General features: G+C 37.9%; 1 long non-coding RNA gene across 1 annotated transcript; it reads left to right on the top strand.

Moving 5' to 3' along the window:
- Positions 1–106: 106 nt before the first annotated feature.
- Positions 107–4,530, top strand: LOC130462539 (uncharacterized). The gene is made up of 6 exons (XR_008922986.1): positions 107–556; positions 927–1,013; positions 1,098–1,146; positions 1,297–1,363; positions 1,920–2,036; positions 2,332–4,530. It is a non-coding gene; the product is annotated as an uncharacterized lncRNA (long non-coding RNA).
- The last annotated feature ends 11,165 nt before the right edge of the window (positions 4,531–15,695 follow it).

Genomic DNA, 15,695 nt, shown 5'->3' with positions numbered 1-15,695 from the left:
TTGATTCTATTCAAGATTGGACAAAAGTAGGAGTAATTAAGGGAGAAAAAGATCCGATTGTTAGTGTGGTAAGTGTACCAGTCTACTTAAAAAAACAAAAAAAAGTGTACCACTCTACTTACTCATATGGAAAAACAAAATAATATACTCCCTCTTTATCTCTGTTATATAAGCCAAGAGGGGAGGGGCAATTCAGTAACACCATTTTTCGTGTCCACAAGCAAAATGACGAAAACACCCTCCACCCATTCCTCTCAAACCCTTCACGGATCATTCGCTCCTTCCTCTCAAACGGACTCTTTGGTTCTCTCTCCTCTAAGAAAAGGAAAGAATCCTGTATTTCTTTCTCCTCATCTCAAACCATTCGCTGTCTCCTCATCTCAAACCCTAAAAATCTATACTCTGAAGAACCACCAATTTCAAAGATCTGGTTTTTTCATCTTCTTTGTGGCCCATGCTCCGACGATTCTGATTCGCGAGATGTTGTCGGCAAATCTTCCGGTTGTTCGACGCCTCTGCTGCCATCACGTCTACATCCACCGCCGATTCAGTGGTGGTACATTTCTCTCTCCTTCTCTCTCTAACTTTTAAGGGTTTATTTCTTCTCGAAATTCAGCATTAGTTTGATTGATTTTTTCTTAGCAAACGATTAATTTAATTCTTTAATGTTGTATTCTGCAATTAGGTTATTTTTTGAGAAAATTCATTTACGAATTTTCAAATTTTGTCATAGGTGATTTTTTTCTCTTGATATTCTATGCTCCTGCTCAATTTTCTGGTGCGTCAGATTGGGTTTGTCAATTTTTGTGTGTGTTCCCTTATTTTAGTCGAATTTCGATGAACTGAATCTCTTTGGTTTTTGTTTTTAATCTGTTTGATTGAAATTGTGTACTTTGTTGATTTTGGTTATTATTTTGAAAGCATAGATTTTGAAAGCATTTCTACGTGAAGCAACTTTTGGAGTCGGATTTGAGACTAATTTCACTCTTCTGAACTCGAACAATTCGTCAAAGGTAATTTCTCTCTCCAAAAACCCCGATTTCAAAACCCTAATTTTACGTTTCCGTCACTAAATTCTCTCAATTTTGATGTTTCAGGTGTTTCATTCGACCATTTAGATAAAGAGCTTTTCTGCTTGGTGAAGTGGTATTCTTCTTTTACTTCGCCCTGTAAATTCATACTTTTGTGCATCAATTTTAATTTCTCGGTTTTTGTTTCCTCGGTTCGATATTTTTTTATTTCATATTGTAATTTGTTTTATTTTGGTCTGACAATGGGTTTTTTTTTATTTAACAGGCGAATAGGTCGATGAAATTGAAGCAGTGTAAGCTTGATGCTCGCCGTGAACAATGGCTTTCGCAGGGTACTGCATTCATTTTTGTTATTTTTATATTTTGATTTTTTACAGTTCTGTATTTTTCATGCAAAAAGTAAATTGGATTTTTGCATCCACTAATTATCTAGAGCTTGCTCTCTTTTTTCTTTCACAATGAATTTCCTGGGCCCTTTGATTATATCGGCGTATCTTTCCTTTTATTGTGACTGTCAGGAAGACGTAGGATAACCTTGGTTATTTTGGGTGCTTCATATGTAACCATATCTCACTTTGATGTTGGATAACCTTTATTTTTGGTTGTTTCTGGTTGATAGTATTTAAGATGATCAGTTGGAAAGTGTATATATGCCTGCTTGCTAGACAGACAATTTGATACTTATACCCTCTATAGACAAACATAAGTGATCATTTATTAATGGAGATTCAGTAAATTATCATCTAAAAGGGTATAAGGTGATCACATAAGTGGAAATGAAGTTCTCTCTTGCATGAAATGTGATTTGGTTATTTTTATTTTTTATTTTTTTTTGAATTTCGTTGAATTAACTAATAACTTAGCTCAATGCCTGTTACTGCTTTTCAGGGTTATAAGCTTTGTGGAAAATCCCTTCAAATTTTCCCAGGCCTTGCTGTTTGTAATGGGTTTATTCCATCGCGTATATTACTACTACTGATGTTTCACGAACCCAAGACTAAGATAGTAAGATCGAATCCCGTATACATCGATCATTGTCTTTGTGGCTTATGTTGTTAGTTGAATGTTGTTTACTATATTTAGTATGATTAAATTCGGAACTTTATTTTTTTATTCAATTAATTTGGTGTTGGTTGGTGTTGGTGTTAGGTGGTCATATGGTTTGTTGTTGTTGGTGGTGTTGTGTTAGGTGGTCATATAATTTGATCCTCATCACCTTCTTTAAGACATGTTTCTTTGATGAATTGTAAAATCCAAAGTCTTTACTACATTTATCAAACAGAAATTATTTTGGTTTCAGGTGCAGCTCATATGGTGTTTCCTAGGCTGTTCATTCCAGATTTGAGCACTCTTTGGGAGTGTATGGGCTTGCTTCCCAAATTGTCCATGTGCTTCATAATCGTCATGTATGTAATTTCAGTTTCATTTTATGTGTGAGGGAACAGAAGGACATACATTTAAATTCTTATTTTCTCAGCGGCATGGAACTTGATATTACCTTCTGTGTGAGGTTAGTTGTTTCTTCAGATTTTGGTTTTAGTTTCCTTCATTTTTAGTATGAATTTTTATTTATTATCAAAGAAGATGAACTTTGGGGGGAAATTAAGAAATTTGAGTTTATGGGATTTGTGTAATTGCTGATAAAAATTTGTTATGTTTTTTTTACAAAGCAAAAAGTAGAAACGGGGTGTTGGATTCAGTGTCAGAACCTCCTAAAGGTGAGATCTTTAGCTGGTTTTTTGGATATTTAATGCTTAATACTGTTTCTTTTGGATAATTAATGATTAATTACAACTTTTGAAATTCTGGATTTTGTATGTTTGAGCAGAAAAACTGTTTCTCTTTGATTTTTGTAGAAAATTTCCAAATCATTTTTTTGGGGTTTTGTATATATTTAGACCCATAAATTGGCCTGATTTTTTTTTATGAAATGTAGTATTTTTCTATTTAACAGAAAAGGAGAATGTGAATCAGATTCTATATTCATATTCACCGCCCCAAAAGGTTTGATTTTTCAAAACAGATAGAGATAAATTATTTTGGGGAGGATTAAGAAGTTTATTTTAATTTGATCTCTATTTATTAAACTTAAATGAATTTGGAATTAAACCTGTAACCGAGCTTATTTTTTCTCAATTTTAATGAACTAATTTCCCCATTTTTATTTCTCACCGTCGTCGGGTTGCACCAATACGGATTTTCGGCTACTGTTGCTTTCCTCATTTTCTATTTGGGTTTTCACGTATGTACGTCGGTTGCCCGCTATTCTTGCTTTCCTGATTGTCTATTTCGATCAATAACTTGAAATTTCAGGTATGCTCTACTCTTGCTTTCTTCATTGTCATTTTCTAAATAAATCTCTACCGTATTTAAAAAAAAAAGTGTTGTGTTCTGTAGACACCTAAATCGTGTCTCCCCATTGGGATGATGACGATACCATTATCCTTATTAGGCGGTTGGAGCAACTCCGTGCGGAAATCCCAATTGCTAAGAACATTTCCAAAATCCAAGAGCCAAAATCTAATCCCCGAGGCCGTTCCCATTCCGGAACTCGGTACAAAATACAAATTCCAAAAATCAATTTCAAGATCCAAGTACAATCTCACCCAATGGACTATCCCATTGGTTTTACAAGGCCTTTTTCAGTCGAAATGACACTAAGCAATCCAAATTTGGGTGCCGACCAACAAAACCGTGCAAGCCGGGCCTCGTCCCGTAAAACCGAATTCAAAAATCCGAAACGGCTTGTTTTTAGACGCAAAATAAGCCTTAATCATCAAGCAAACAATACTTTCCAACTTCGTACAATTCGTACGAAGGTACACCATTACAAGCCAAAACAAGGACGACATCTTTCGTCCTTGTTTGGCAGCTTCTGCGCGCACGTCAGCAGCGCCTGGCGCTGGCAGCTGCGCTGGACGCTGGCGTGAGCTGGCGTTTAGCAGCAACTTCTCCTATAAAACCCCTAATTCTGAGCATTATGGAGAGGCAAAAAAATCAAAACACAACGTCGTAATACAAAAATTGCCACTCAAATCAAAATATAAAAATCCTCCAAAATCACATACAATTTCTAAGTTCTAAGCAATTGGGAGCTCTAAAAGGAATTCTTGCCTAAACCTAACTAGGTAATTCCGAATCCCAACCCTAATCAATCATGTTTCTTTGAATTTCTCTTTCAAAAATGATTAGTGAGTTGGCATTTTTAATCCTAAAAGTGTCACTTATTGTGATAATAACGGAGCTATAGCACAGGCAAAGGAGCCTAGACACCACCAGAGAGTTAAGCATGTACTTCGTCGATTTCACCTTCTACGAGAGTTCGTTGAAAGAAAAGAAGTCGAGATAAGCAAGATTGGAACTGATGACAACATCTCAGATCCATTGACTAAACCTCTGCCGCAGGCGAAGCACAACTCACACACTGCAGCTATGGGAATCAAGCATGTTGGAGAATGGCTTTGATGTCCTTATTTAATGTTTTAAAGTTTTAGAATTTAATACTTTGTAAAACGTTATTGGTTAACCATTCATATAAATGAATAGAATTCATTTTTCCATTTAATTTGTGGTTTATTAAATGATGAGTCCCTTCAATTTGACGAAATATTCAAGATAGACTGTCAGGACCAGTCCTGTGACTAAGAAATGTCTATCAAGTGAACTTGAATGTCAAAAGTTGAAAATGGTCCCTGGTCGGAGTTTTCTATAAAGATGGACGCATAGAAAACGCTAGACGACTGGATTGCAAGATGACTAGTAGTTCTGTTTCTTGAACTATGTGTACATGGCAATATCGCAATCATTTGCATAGATACTGAAGGAAATAGTGCCCTTGGTCCAAGTATGCATATAATATTAAGTCTAATAAATGCGGTTCAGTATTAATTAACAAGTTAATAATTCAGTGAGATCAAGTGAGCTGAATGCCTAGCTAGAGGCCGCTTCAGTTCAAGTGGAATTAATGATATTAATCCACATCTTACTCTTGACTGGACCCGTAGGGTCACACAAATAACACATTAACGGATCAAGTATTAAGTGAATTAAATACTCCATTTATGGATATTCGGAATCGACGGATCTTGGTTTCAGTGGGAGCTGAGATCGTCACAAGCAAGTGAATACTCCGGAAACGATGATATTGTCGGAAACGGAAATATGGATCGTATCGGAAATATAAATATTATCCAAGTCGTAGATGTTGCCGGAAACGGAAACATGGTACGTATCGGAAAATATTATCGGAAATGGAAATATTGCCGGAATCGGAAATATTGCCGGAAACGGAAATATTTTCAGAATCAGAAATATTATCGGAATCGGAAAACAATTCCGGAAACGGAAATATTAAATATTTGTTCGAAACGAAAATTAATTCCGGAATCGGAAATATTAAATATTGTTCGTATCGGAAATGAATTCCGGAACCGGGAATTTAATCGGAAGCGTATCGTACGAATTAGCATCGGACGAGGCCTGCAGGAAGAAGGCCCAGCACGAAGCCGGACCATCGCCCAGCAAGCCAAACGCGCGCCACACGCCCAGCCAAGGAAGCGCCCAGGCCCACCGCAAGGCAGGCCCAGTGCGCGCCAAGGCCACGGCTGTGTGGGCCTCGTGGCGTGGGCTGCTGCTCGCACGCACGCGCATGGGCGGCCCTCGTGGCTGCCGTGCGTGTGTGTGTTTGTGTTCATGCACGATTCCTAAAGCTATTAGGATTTGGTATATGATTAAATTCCTATTCCTAAAAGGATTAATTAATTAATTAGAGTTCTTATAGGATTCTAAGTTTAATTAATTCGTATCCTGCTAGCATTCCAATTCCCTTTCCATACCTCTATAAATAAGGGCCTAGGGTCATAATTTATAGATACAATTGAAGTATTAAAAGGGTAAGTTTTTGAAAGAAAAATCAGCCATACACTTGCAAACACAATAGCCGAAAATTCCTAGTAACCTTAAGGGCGATTCTAGGTTGTCTAACTTGAGGCGGATCCGGACGTACTGTGGACTATCTACGGAGGGACGACATTTGGAGTCCTAAAGACTTGTTCTTGTTCGGTTCGGGCGCAGCTAGGGAGGGCACGCTACAAAGTGTATGCTCCTAAATTATGCTAAATGATTATGTGTAAATAATATGTTTCCTGGCATTAAGGTTTTTCCGCATGATTTATGTTTTGTCATATGTATCATAACCTAACAGTGGTATCACGAGCCTCTTATTATTTTCATAATCTAAATTGCATAAACATGGTTAAATTTCACAAATTTGCAAGGAATTAAAAGGGGTGATTAATTTTCGTAATTGTTAATTAATTGCCAAATTGCGTTTATTTAATTATATGTACGCAGTTTTTCGGTAGTTTCTTCGTTACTCATCCAAATCGAGTGATTTTTGTGTCAATTCCGCATGTAAAAGGCATTCTAAAATTTTGACAAAAATAGTAATTTCCGGCCGAACCCAGAATTCCCAAATTCGAAGCCTAACTATGACTTTTCGGAGGTTTTAGTTTTTCGAACGCAAAAGTTTGTAAATTTAAGATGTTAAATTAAGTATTTGCGATTCTTGTTGATAAATCTTGAATTTTTGATTGACCTACAGTATATGTTTAACAAGTTTGAATGCCTAGCCTTGTTAATTATACAACCTAATTCGTAATTATGATTAATTTGTTGAAATTCGAATAATTTAGAATTAATTTGATTTTCATAATTAATTAATTAATAGTTTAATTAGGTATCTATGATTAAAATCCACCATAAAAATTGTTAATTTATGTTAAAATTTTAATTTTTATGACCTAGATTTGAATCCATGTTAATCGGAAATTAATTGATTAATAAATTTTCGATTTTTCGCCCTAAAATTATGAAATTAATATATTTTTTTAATTTGTCATTAATTTTGAATTAAAAATTTTAAATTTTATGCAATCGCTCATAAAACTTGCACGCACAAAGCAATGGACGCTACGTGTTACCCTTAAGGGGTGTTGTATAGTGCAGGCATGCGACGACGAGCAAGGGAGCTCGTCGCCCATGCGGTACGAATGCAACGAGCAAGGCGATGGCGCGCGAGCACAAGGCAACAGCCCTGCCTTGTGTCGAGCGCTGCGCGCATGTGGGCGATGGGCGAGCAGCGATGGCACGGTACAAGCAGAGGCGCGCGCGCGCGAGGGCGCGAGCTGGTCGCCCAACACGCGTGGCCTCGAGCGCATGCTTGCGCAAGCAAGTGAGCGAGCACATCGTTGCTGGTGCGATGGGCGGGCAGGCTGCGCGCAAGCGTAGCTTGGCTTGCTGCGTTTGCGCGTGGCTGCTGCTATGACGTGCCATGGGCCAGCGATGGTCGTGCAATCGATGGGGCTTGGGCGCAAGCCCAAGTGCTCGTCATGTTACGATTATCGAGTTTTAAATTTTAATTTTAATTTTCAGTTCGGAAACGATTTTAATTAATTTTAAAATTCGAAATTTAAATTGTTTTCTTGGATTTTAATTTTGAATATTATAATTATTATAAATTTTATTTATACTAATTATTTTACTAAAATTAAATCTTGAATTAATTTAAATTCGTTTAATTCAACTGAAATAAATTAAATTAATGGATTCGATTATAAATTTATATGAGCTTTAAATTTTAATTAAATTTGTATGTTTCCGTTTAGACTAGAAATACATTTTTATTTTTAAAATTAGTAAAGCATATGAATTTATTGGTTTAAGTGGGAGCATTTTTAGTCATAAACTCTTGATTAGGTCTACAAATCCCTTAAGGTTAAACAACTTGATTAGAATTAATAAGGACTGAATAATTGGTAGATTATTGGTGCCCTTGATTAATTGCTGCAAATATTTATGTGATGCATAACGTGTTTTACTAACCAGCTATGTGGGCCATTCATGATAATGAATGGGTGAATGGTATATATTGTATATGTACTGTTTTGCAGGTTATGAAGTGACTAGTATGGCCCGAATAGGATAGAAAATATGGTCTGCGTACCATTAATTTGAATGTAATTGGTCTAAAGTACCAAAATTGTTTTTCAATTCAAATATGGTCTGCGTACCATCAAATAGTTGTAATTAGTTTAATTATAGCTTATCCTATTTGAAGAAAATGGTGCCTCCCACGGAGATTTTCAAGACGGACTATGAAGTTGAAGCTTCAAGATGAAGTCGGGCCATACTAGATCACATTTATCTTATGCATGTTTTAAATTATTTATTGCTTTTAAATATGTCTTAAATATGCATGAGATCAAAGCTTGATTATGTTGCATGATTAAGGATTTTAGTTCACTTAAAATCTAACCAACATAGTAAGAGCCTTAAGTTCCAAACTTAAAAATTGAGTTAAAAGGTGCCATGCCAAAATAACACTTACTTGGATATCCTTTCTTCATCGATCTTAGTAATAGTTTTCCGCCATAGCGAGGTGTTACTTATCGATACTAAAGGGGTAAGGTACACAAATAATTGTGAGTACATGTTAGTTTTGGTGAAACTCAACGATATAAGTAAGGAGTCCTTTTATGTCGTGGAAAAATCGATAGGTTTACCTAATAAGTCCTTAGACGTGCCTATCAACCAAGAATAGTTTCTAGACTATTAGGAAAAGGCTTTTGCTTACCTAAAAGATTTTAGAATTAAGTCTAAATACATAATGTGCTTAATTCTTCAATGGATTTTAGGATCTTGGAATCATTTTATTCACACCTGCCGGAACACATAACTTGAATAAAATGCTTAATGAACATTGAATTATGCATGTATTCTAGAATTTAAGTTTATTAAGAGAAACTGTGAATGGTTATTTATTTGTTTATTCTTTTCAATTGTAGTTTTAATTATGGAAACAACAATTCATTCAACATTCGATCAATTCTCGAAAAGGAGAAGTTGAGTGGGAAAAACTTCCTTGACTGGCAAAGGAACTTGCAAATAGTTCTTATGTAGGAAGAAAAGGAGTATGTCCTGGAAGAGGCGATGCCCGAAGCCGCAGGCGAAGGGGTCACTCAGGCAGCCCTCAATCGTTGGATTAATGCCAACAAGGATGTGAAATGTCTAATGCTCGCCACCATGAGTGCAGATCTACAAAAAACGTTCATCAACTCAGATGCTTTCACAATCATCAGTGAGTTGAAGAACATGTTCCAAGATCTGGCTCGAGTCGAAAGATTCGAGACTCATTGGCAAATTCTTGAGACCAAGCTTAAGAAAGGCGAGCCCGTAAGTCCACATGTTCTCAAAATGATTGGACTCATTGAGAATATGAGTCGGCTGGATCAGCAATTCTCTCAGGAAATGGCTGTAGACACCATCCTCCATTCTCTTCATAACGGGTATGATCAGTTCAAACTGAACTACAGTATGAATAGTCTGGAAAAAACGCTCACTGAGCTTCACGGTATGCTGAAGACCGCTGAAAAGACGCTCAAAAGTGATAAGCAAGATGTGCTTATGGTGCGTGGGGGAAAGTTCAAGAAATCTGGAAAGAAGAGGAATGCTAAGAAAGGTGGCAACAAGGCCAGCCCAACTAAGCAAACTGGCGCCAAGTCTGAAAAGAGGAAGGTCAGTCAACCCACTTCTGAATCCGAATGCTTCTACTGCAAGAAGAAGGGGCATTGGAAGAGAGATTGCTTGAAGCTAAAGGAAGATCAGAAGAACGGAACAGTCGTTCCATCTTCAGGTATTTTCGTTATAGACTGTACACTTGTTAATTCAACTTCTTGGGTATTAGATACAGGTTGTGGCTCACACTTATGTTCCAATTCTCAGGGAACTAAGAAGAAGTAGAAAGTTAAGCAAGGGTGAAGTCGACCTACGAGTGGGAAATGGAGCACGGATTGCTGCATTAGCTGTAGGAACTTATTATTTGTCGTTGCCCTCTGGGCTAGTTTTGGAACTGGAAGAGTGTTTCCATGTTCCAAGCCTTACTAAAAACATCATTTTAGTTTCTTGCTTAGATGCTAAGGGATTTTCCTTTTTAATATAAGACAATAGTTGTTCGTTTTATTTTAAAGAGATGTTTTATGGATCTGCTAGATTAGTCAATGGACTTTATTTATTAGATCACGACAAACAAGTTTATAACATAAATACCAAAAAGGCCAAAAAGGATGATTCAGATCTCACCTATCTGTGGCATTGTCGATTAGGCCATATTAACTTGAAACGCATGGAAAGACTTCAAAAGGAAGGAATTCTAGAACCATTTGACTTAGAGGATTATGGTAAGTGCGAATCATGTTTACTTGGCAAAATGACAAAGCAACCTTTCTCTAAAGTTGGAGAAAGAGCAACTGAACTATTGGGTTTAATCCATACAGATGTATGTGGACCAATGAGTACAAATGCTAGAGGTGGTTTCAGCTACTTTATCACTTTCACTGATGACTTCAGTAGATATGGTTATGTTTACCTAATGAAGCATAAGTCTGAATCCTTTGATAAATTCAAGGAATTTCACAGTGAAGTAGAGAATCAATTAGGTAAGAAGATTAAGGAACTGCAGTCTGATAGAGGCGGTGAATATCTGAGCTATGAATTTGATGACCATCTGAAAGAATGTGGAATTCTATCAGAATTGACCCCTCCTGGAACACCACAATGGAACGGTGTGTCGGAACGGAGGAACAGAACCTTGCTAGACATGGTTAGGTCAATGATGGGTCAGGCCGAACTTCCAATAGAATTTTGGGGACATGCACTAAATACAGCTGCACTCACTATAAATAGAGCTCCGTCTAAAGCTGTCGAAAAGACTCCATATGAGTTATGGTTTGGAAAGACTCCAAAAGTGTCTTTTCTTAAGATTTGGGGATGTGAAGTATCCGTCAAACGATTAATTTCAGACAAACTTTATCCAAAATCTGACAAATGTATCCTTGTGGGCTATCCAAAGGAAACAAAGGGGTATTACTTCTACAATACATCTGAGAATAAGGTGTTTGTTGCTCGAGATGGTGTCTTTTTGGAGAAAGATCACATTTCCAAAATGACAAGTGGGAGAAAAGTAGACCTCGAAGAAATTCGAGTCGAACAACAAACTCTAGAGAATGCTCAAGATGACATTCAAGATGAAACTCAGAGATCTTTAGAAGTATCTGGTGAGGATCATGGTCAATCTAGAGATGTAACCCCGCGTAGATCGGAGAGATATAGATCTCAACCGGAAAGGTACTTAGGTATTTTGACGAACGAGAGCTATGACGTTCTATTACTTGAAAGTGATGAACCTGCGACTTACAAACAAGCTATGACGAGCCCTAGATCCAAGCAATGGCAAGAAGCCATGCAATCTGAATTAGACTCCATGTCTGAAAACCAAGTATGGGATTAGGTCGATTTGCCAGATGGCTACCAAGCCATTGGAAGCAAATGGGTTTTCAAACTGAAAAAGGACAAGGATGGGAAACTTGAAGTTTTCAAAGCTAGATTGGTTGCAAAAGGTTACAGGCAAGTCCACGGTGTGGATTACGATGAAACCTTTTCACCAGTTGCAATGCTAAAGTCTATTCGGATAATGTTAGCAATCGCTGCATATTACGACTACGAAATATGGCAGATGGATGTCAAAACGGCTTTCTTAAACGGCATTTTAACAGAAACTGTGTTTATGACACAGCCTGAAGGTTTTGAGGATCCAAAGAATGCTAAAAAGGTATGCAAGCTAAAGAAATCAATCTACGGATTGAAGCAGGCATCAAGGAGCTGGAATATACGTTTTGATGAAGCAGTCAGTGACTTTGGTTTCATCAAGAACGCAGACGAATCTTGTGTATACAAGAAGGCCAGTGGGAGAAAAATTGCTTTCCTAGTATTACATGTCGACGACATATTACTTATCGGAAATGACATTCCTATGTTGAACTCTGTCAAGATTTGGCTTGGGAAATGTTTTTCGATGAAGGATCTAGGAGAAGCACAGTACATATTGGGCATCAAGATTTACAGAGATAGATCTAAAAAGATGATTGGACTTAGTCAAAGCACTTATATCAATAAGGTGCTTGATAGGTTCAAGATGGCAGACTCCAAGCGAGGCTACCTACCCATGTCTCATGGAATAACTCTAAGCAAGACTCAGTGCCCAAAATCACTTGATGATCGTAGACGAATGAATGGGATTCCGTATGCATCATTGATTGGTTTAATTATGTATGCTATGATATGTACACGCCCGGATGTTGCGTACGCACTCAGTGCTACGAGCAGATACCAGTCAGACCAAGGAGAGGCACATTGGACTGCTGCCAAGAACATTCTGAAGTACCTGAAAAGGCACAAAGATGACTTCCTGGTCTATGGTGGAGATGATGAATTAATTGTTAAAGGCTATACGGATGCAAGTTTCCAAACCGACAAAGATGATTTCAGATCACAGTATGGGTTTGTCTTCTGCCTCAACGGAGGTGCAGTAAGCTGGAAAAGTGCTAAGAAAAGCACCATTGCGGATTCTACAACTGAAGCGGAGTACATTGCTGCACATGAAGCAGCAAAGGAAGCTATATGGCTAAGGAACTTCATAGGTGAACTTGGTGTAGTCCCCTCCATTAAAGGACCAATAGCCCTGTATTGTGATAATAACGGAGCAATTGCACAGGCAAAGGAGCCTAGACACCACCAAAGAGTCAAGCATGTACTTCGTAGATTTCACCTTCTACGAGAGTTCGTTGAAAGAAAAGAAGTCGAGATAAGAAAGATTGGAACTGATGACAACATATCAGATCCTTTAACTAAACCTCTGCCGCAGGTGAAGCACAACTCGCACACTGCAGCTATGGGAATCAAGCATGTTGGAGAATGGCTTTGATGTCCTTATTTAATGTTTAAAGTTTTAGAGTTTAATTCTTTGTAAAACATTATTGGTTAATCATTCACAATAAATGAATAGAATTCATTTTTCCATTTAATTTCTGGTTTATTAAATGATGAGTCCCTTCAATTTGACGATATATTCAAGATAGACTGTCGGGACCAGTCCTGTGACTAAGAAATGTCTATCAAGTGAACTTGAATGTCAAAGGTTGAAAATGGTCCCTGGTCGGAGTTTTCTATAAAATTGGACGCATAGAAAACGTTAGACGACTAGAATGCAAGATGACTAGTAGTTATGTTTCTTGAACTATGTGGACATGGCAATGTCATAATCATTTGCATAGATACTTACTTTGAGAAGACTAGTATCGGACAGACCTATGAAACTTTACTGTAAGAGATGAAAATCTGTCATAAGTAAATTTCATTAAAATGACTAGACACTAAATCCTCAATACCTAAGTGATTTGAGATTACTTGTTTGAGAACTGGTTTCTTTGACGTTGACCAACCGTCGCACCGTAAAAGGAGGCTATAAAGGCAACGCTCAGGTAATCACCTATCAAACGAAGTCTAATCTCAAGATCGCAAGATTGGGATTGTCCTCCCATAAATCGGGATGAGATGCTTAAAAGTTGTACATGGCCACTCGGAGAGCTAGAAACGGTGAAATGCATGGCCGTGCTCGGATGAATCATAGGCTATGATTATCTGTTTATTTGATCAGTTGAACTCTGAAACCGAGAAACACCTCTGGACATAATAAGGATGACCACTCTTACCTTATGTTCAAGAGCAAGCATCGAGCGACAAAGGAATTAGGTAATGCACACTTGTCCCTAAGGACAAGTGGGAGACTGAAGGAAATAGTGCCCTTGGTTCAAGTATGAATATAATATTAAGTCTAATAAATGAAGTTCAGTATTAATTAACAAGTTAATAATTCAGTGAGATCAAGTGAGCTGAATGCCTAGCTAGAGGCCGCTTCAGTTCAAGTGGAATTAATGATATTAATCCACAACTTACTCTTGACTGGACCCGTAGGGTCACACAAATAACACATGAAAGGATCAAGTATTAAGTGAATTAAATACTCCATTTATGGATATTCGGAATCGACGGATCACGGTTCCAGTGGGAGCTGAAATTGTCAAAAGGCAAATTATGAATACTCCGGAAACGATGATATTGCCGGAAACGAAAATATGGATCGTATCGGAAATATAAATATTATCCAAGTCGTAGATGTTGCCGGAAACGGAAACATGGTACGTATCGGAAAATATTATCGGAAATGGAAATATTGCCGGAATCGGAAATATTGCCGGAAACGGAAATATTTTCAGAATCAGAAATATTATCGGAATCGGAAAACAATTCCGGAAACGGAAATATTAAATATTTGTTCGAAACGGAAATTAATTCCGGAATCGGAAATATTAAATATTGTTCGTATCGGAAATGAATTCCGGAACCGGGAATTTAATCAGAAGCGTATCGTACGAATTAGCATCGGACGAGGCCTGCCGGACGAAGGCCCAGTACGAAGCCGGGCTATCGCCCAGCAAGCCAAACGCGCGCCACACACCCAACCAAGGCAGCGCCCAGGCCCACCGCAAGGCAGGCCCAGCGCGCGCCAAGGCCACGGCTGTGTGGGCCTCGTGGCGTGGGCTGCTGCTCTCACGCACGCGCATGGGCGGCCCTCGTGGCTGCCGTGCGTGTGTGTGTTTGTGTTCATGCACGATTCCTAAAGCTATTAGGATTTGGTATATGATTAAATTCCTATTCCTAAAAGGATTAATTAATTAATTAGAGTTCTTATAGGATTCTAAGTTTAATTAATTCGTATCTTGCTAGGATTCCAATTCCCTTTCCATACCTCTATAAATAAGAGCCTAGGGTCATAATTTATAGATAAAATTGAAGTATTCAAAGGGTAAGTTTTTGAAAGAAAAATCAGCCATACACTTGCAAACACAATAGCCGGAAATTCCTAGTAACCTTAAGGGCGATTCTAGTTGGTCTAACTTGAGGCGGATCCGGACGTACTGTGGACTATCTACGGAGGGACGACATTTGGAGTCCTAAAGACTTGTTCTTGTTCGGTTCGGGCGCAGCTAGGGAGGGCACGCTACAAAGTGTATGCTCCTAAATTATGCTAAATGATTATGTGTAAATAATATGTTTCCTGGCATTAAGGTTTTTCCGCATAATTTATGTTTTGTCATATGTATCATAACCTAACAGATACTTACTTTGGGAAAACTAGTATCGGACCGACCTATGAAACTTCACTGTAAGAGTTGAAAATCTGTCATAAGTAAATTTCATTAAAATTATTAGACACTAATCCTCAATACCTGAGTGATTTGAGATTACTTGTTTGAGAACTGGTTACTTTGACGTTGTCAACTGTCGCACCGTAAAAGGAGGCTATAACGGCAATGCTCGGGTAATCACCTATCAAATGAAGTCTAATCTCAAGATTGCAAGATTGGGATTGTCCTCCCATAAATCGGAATGAGATGCTGAAAGTTGTACAACGCCACTCGGAGAGCTAGAAACTGTAAAATGCATGGCGGGCCGTGCTTAGATGAATCATAGCTATGATTATCTGTTTATTTGATCAGTTGAACTCTGAAACCGAGAAACATCTCTGGACATAATAAGGATGACAACTCTTACCTTATGTTCATGAGCAAGCATCAAGCGACAAAGGAATTAGGAAATGCACACTTGTCCCTAAGAACAAGTGAGAGACTGAAGGAAATAATGCCCTTGGTCCAAGTATGCATTCAATGAGAAGTCTAATAAATGCGGTTTAGTATTAATTAATTATAC

The sequence above is a fragment of the Spinacia oleracea genome, chromosome 6 (assembly GCF_020520425.1).
Source record: "Spinacia oleracea cultivar Varoflay chromosome 6, BTI_SOV_V1, whole genome shotgun sequence".
NCBI lineage: Eukaryota > Viridiplantae > Streptophyta > Magnoliopsida > Caryophyllales > Amaranthaceae > Spinacia > Spinacia oleracea.
Note: the sequence above shows the minus strand (reverse complement) of the source record. Positions and strands in the feature narration are given on the sequence as shown.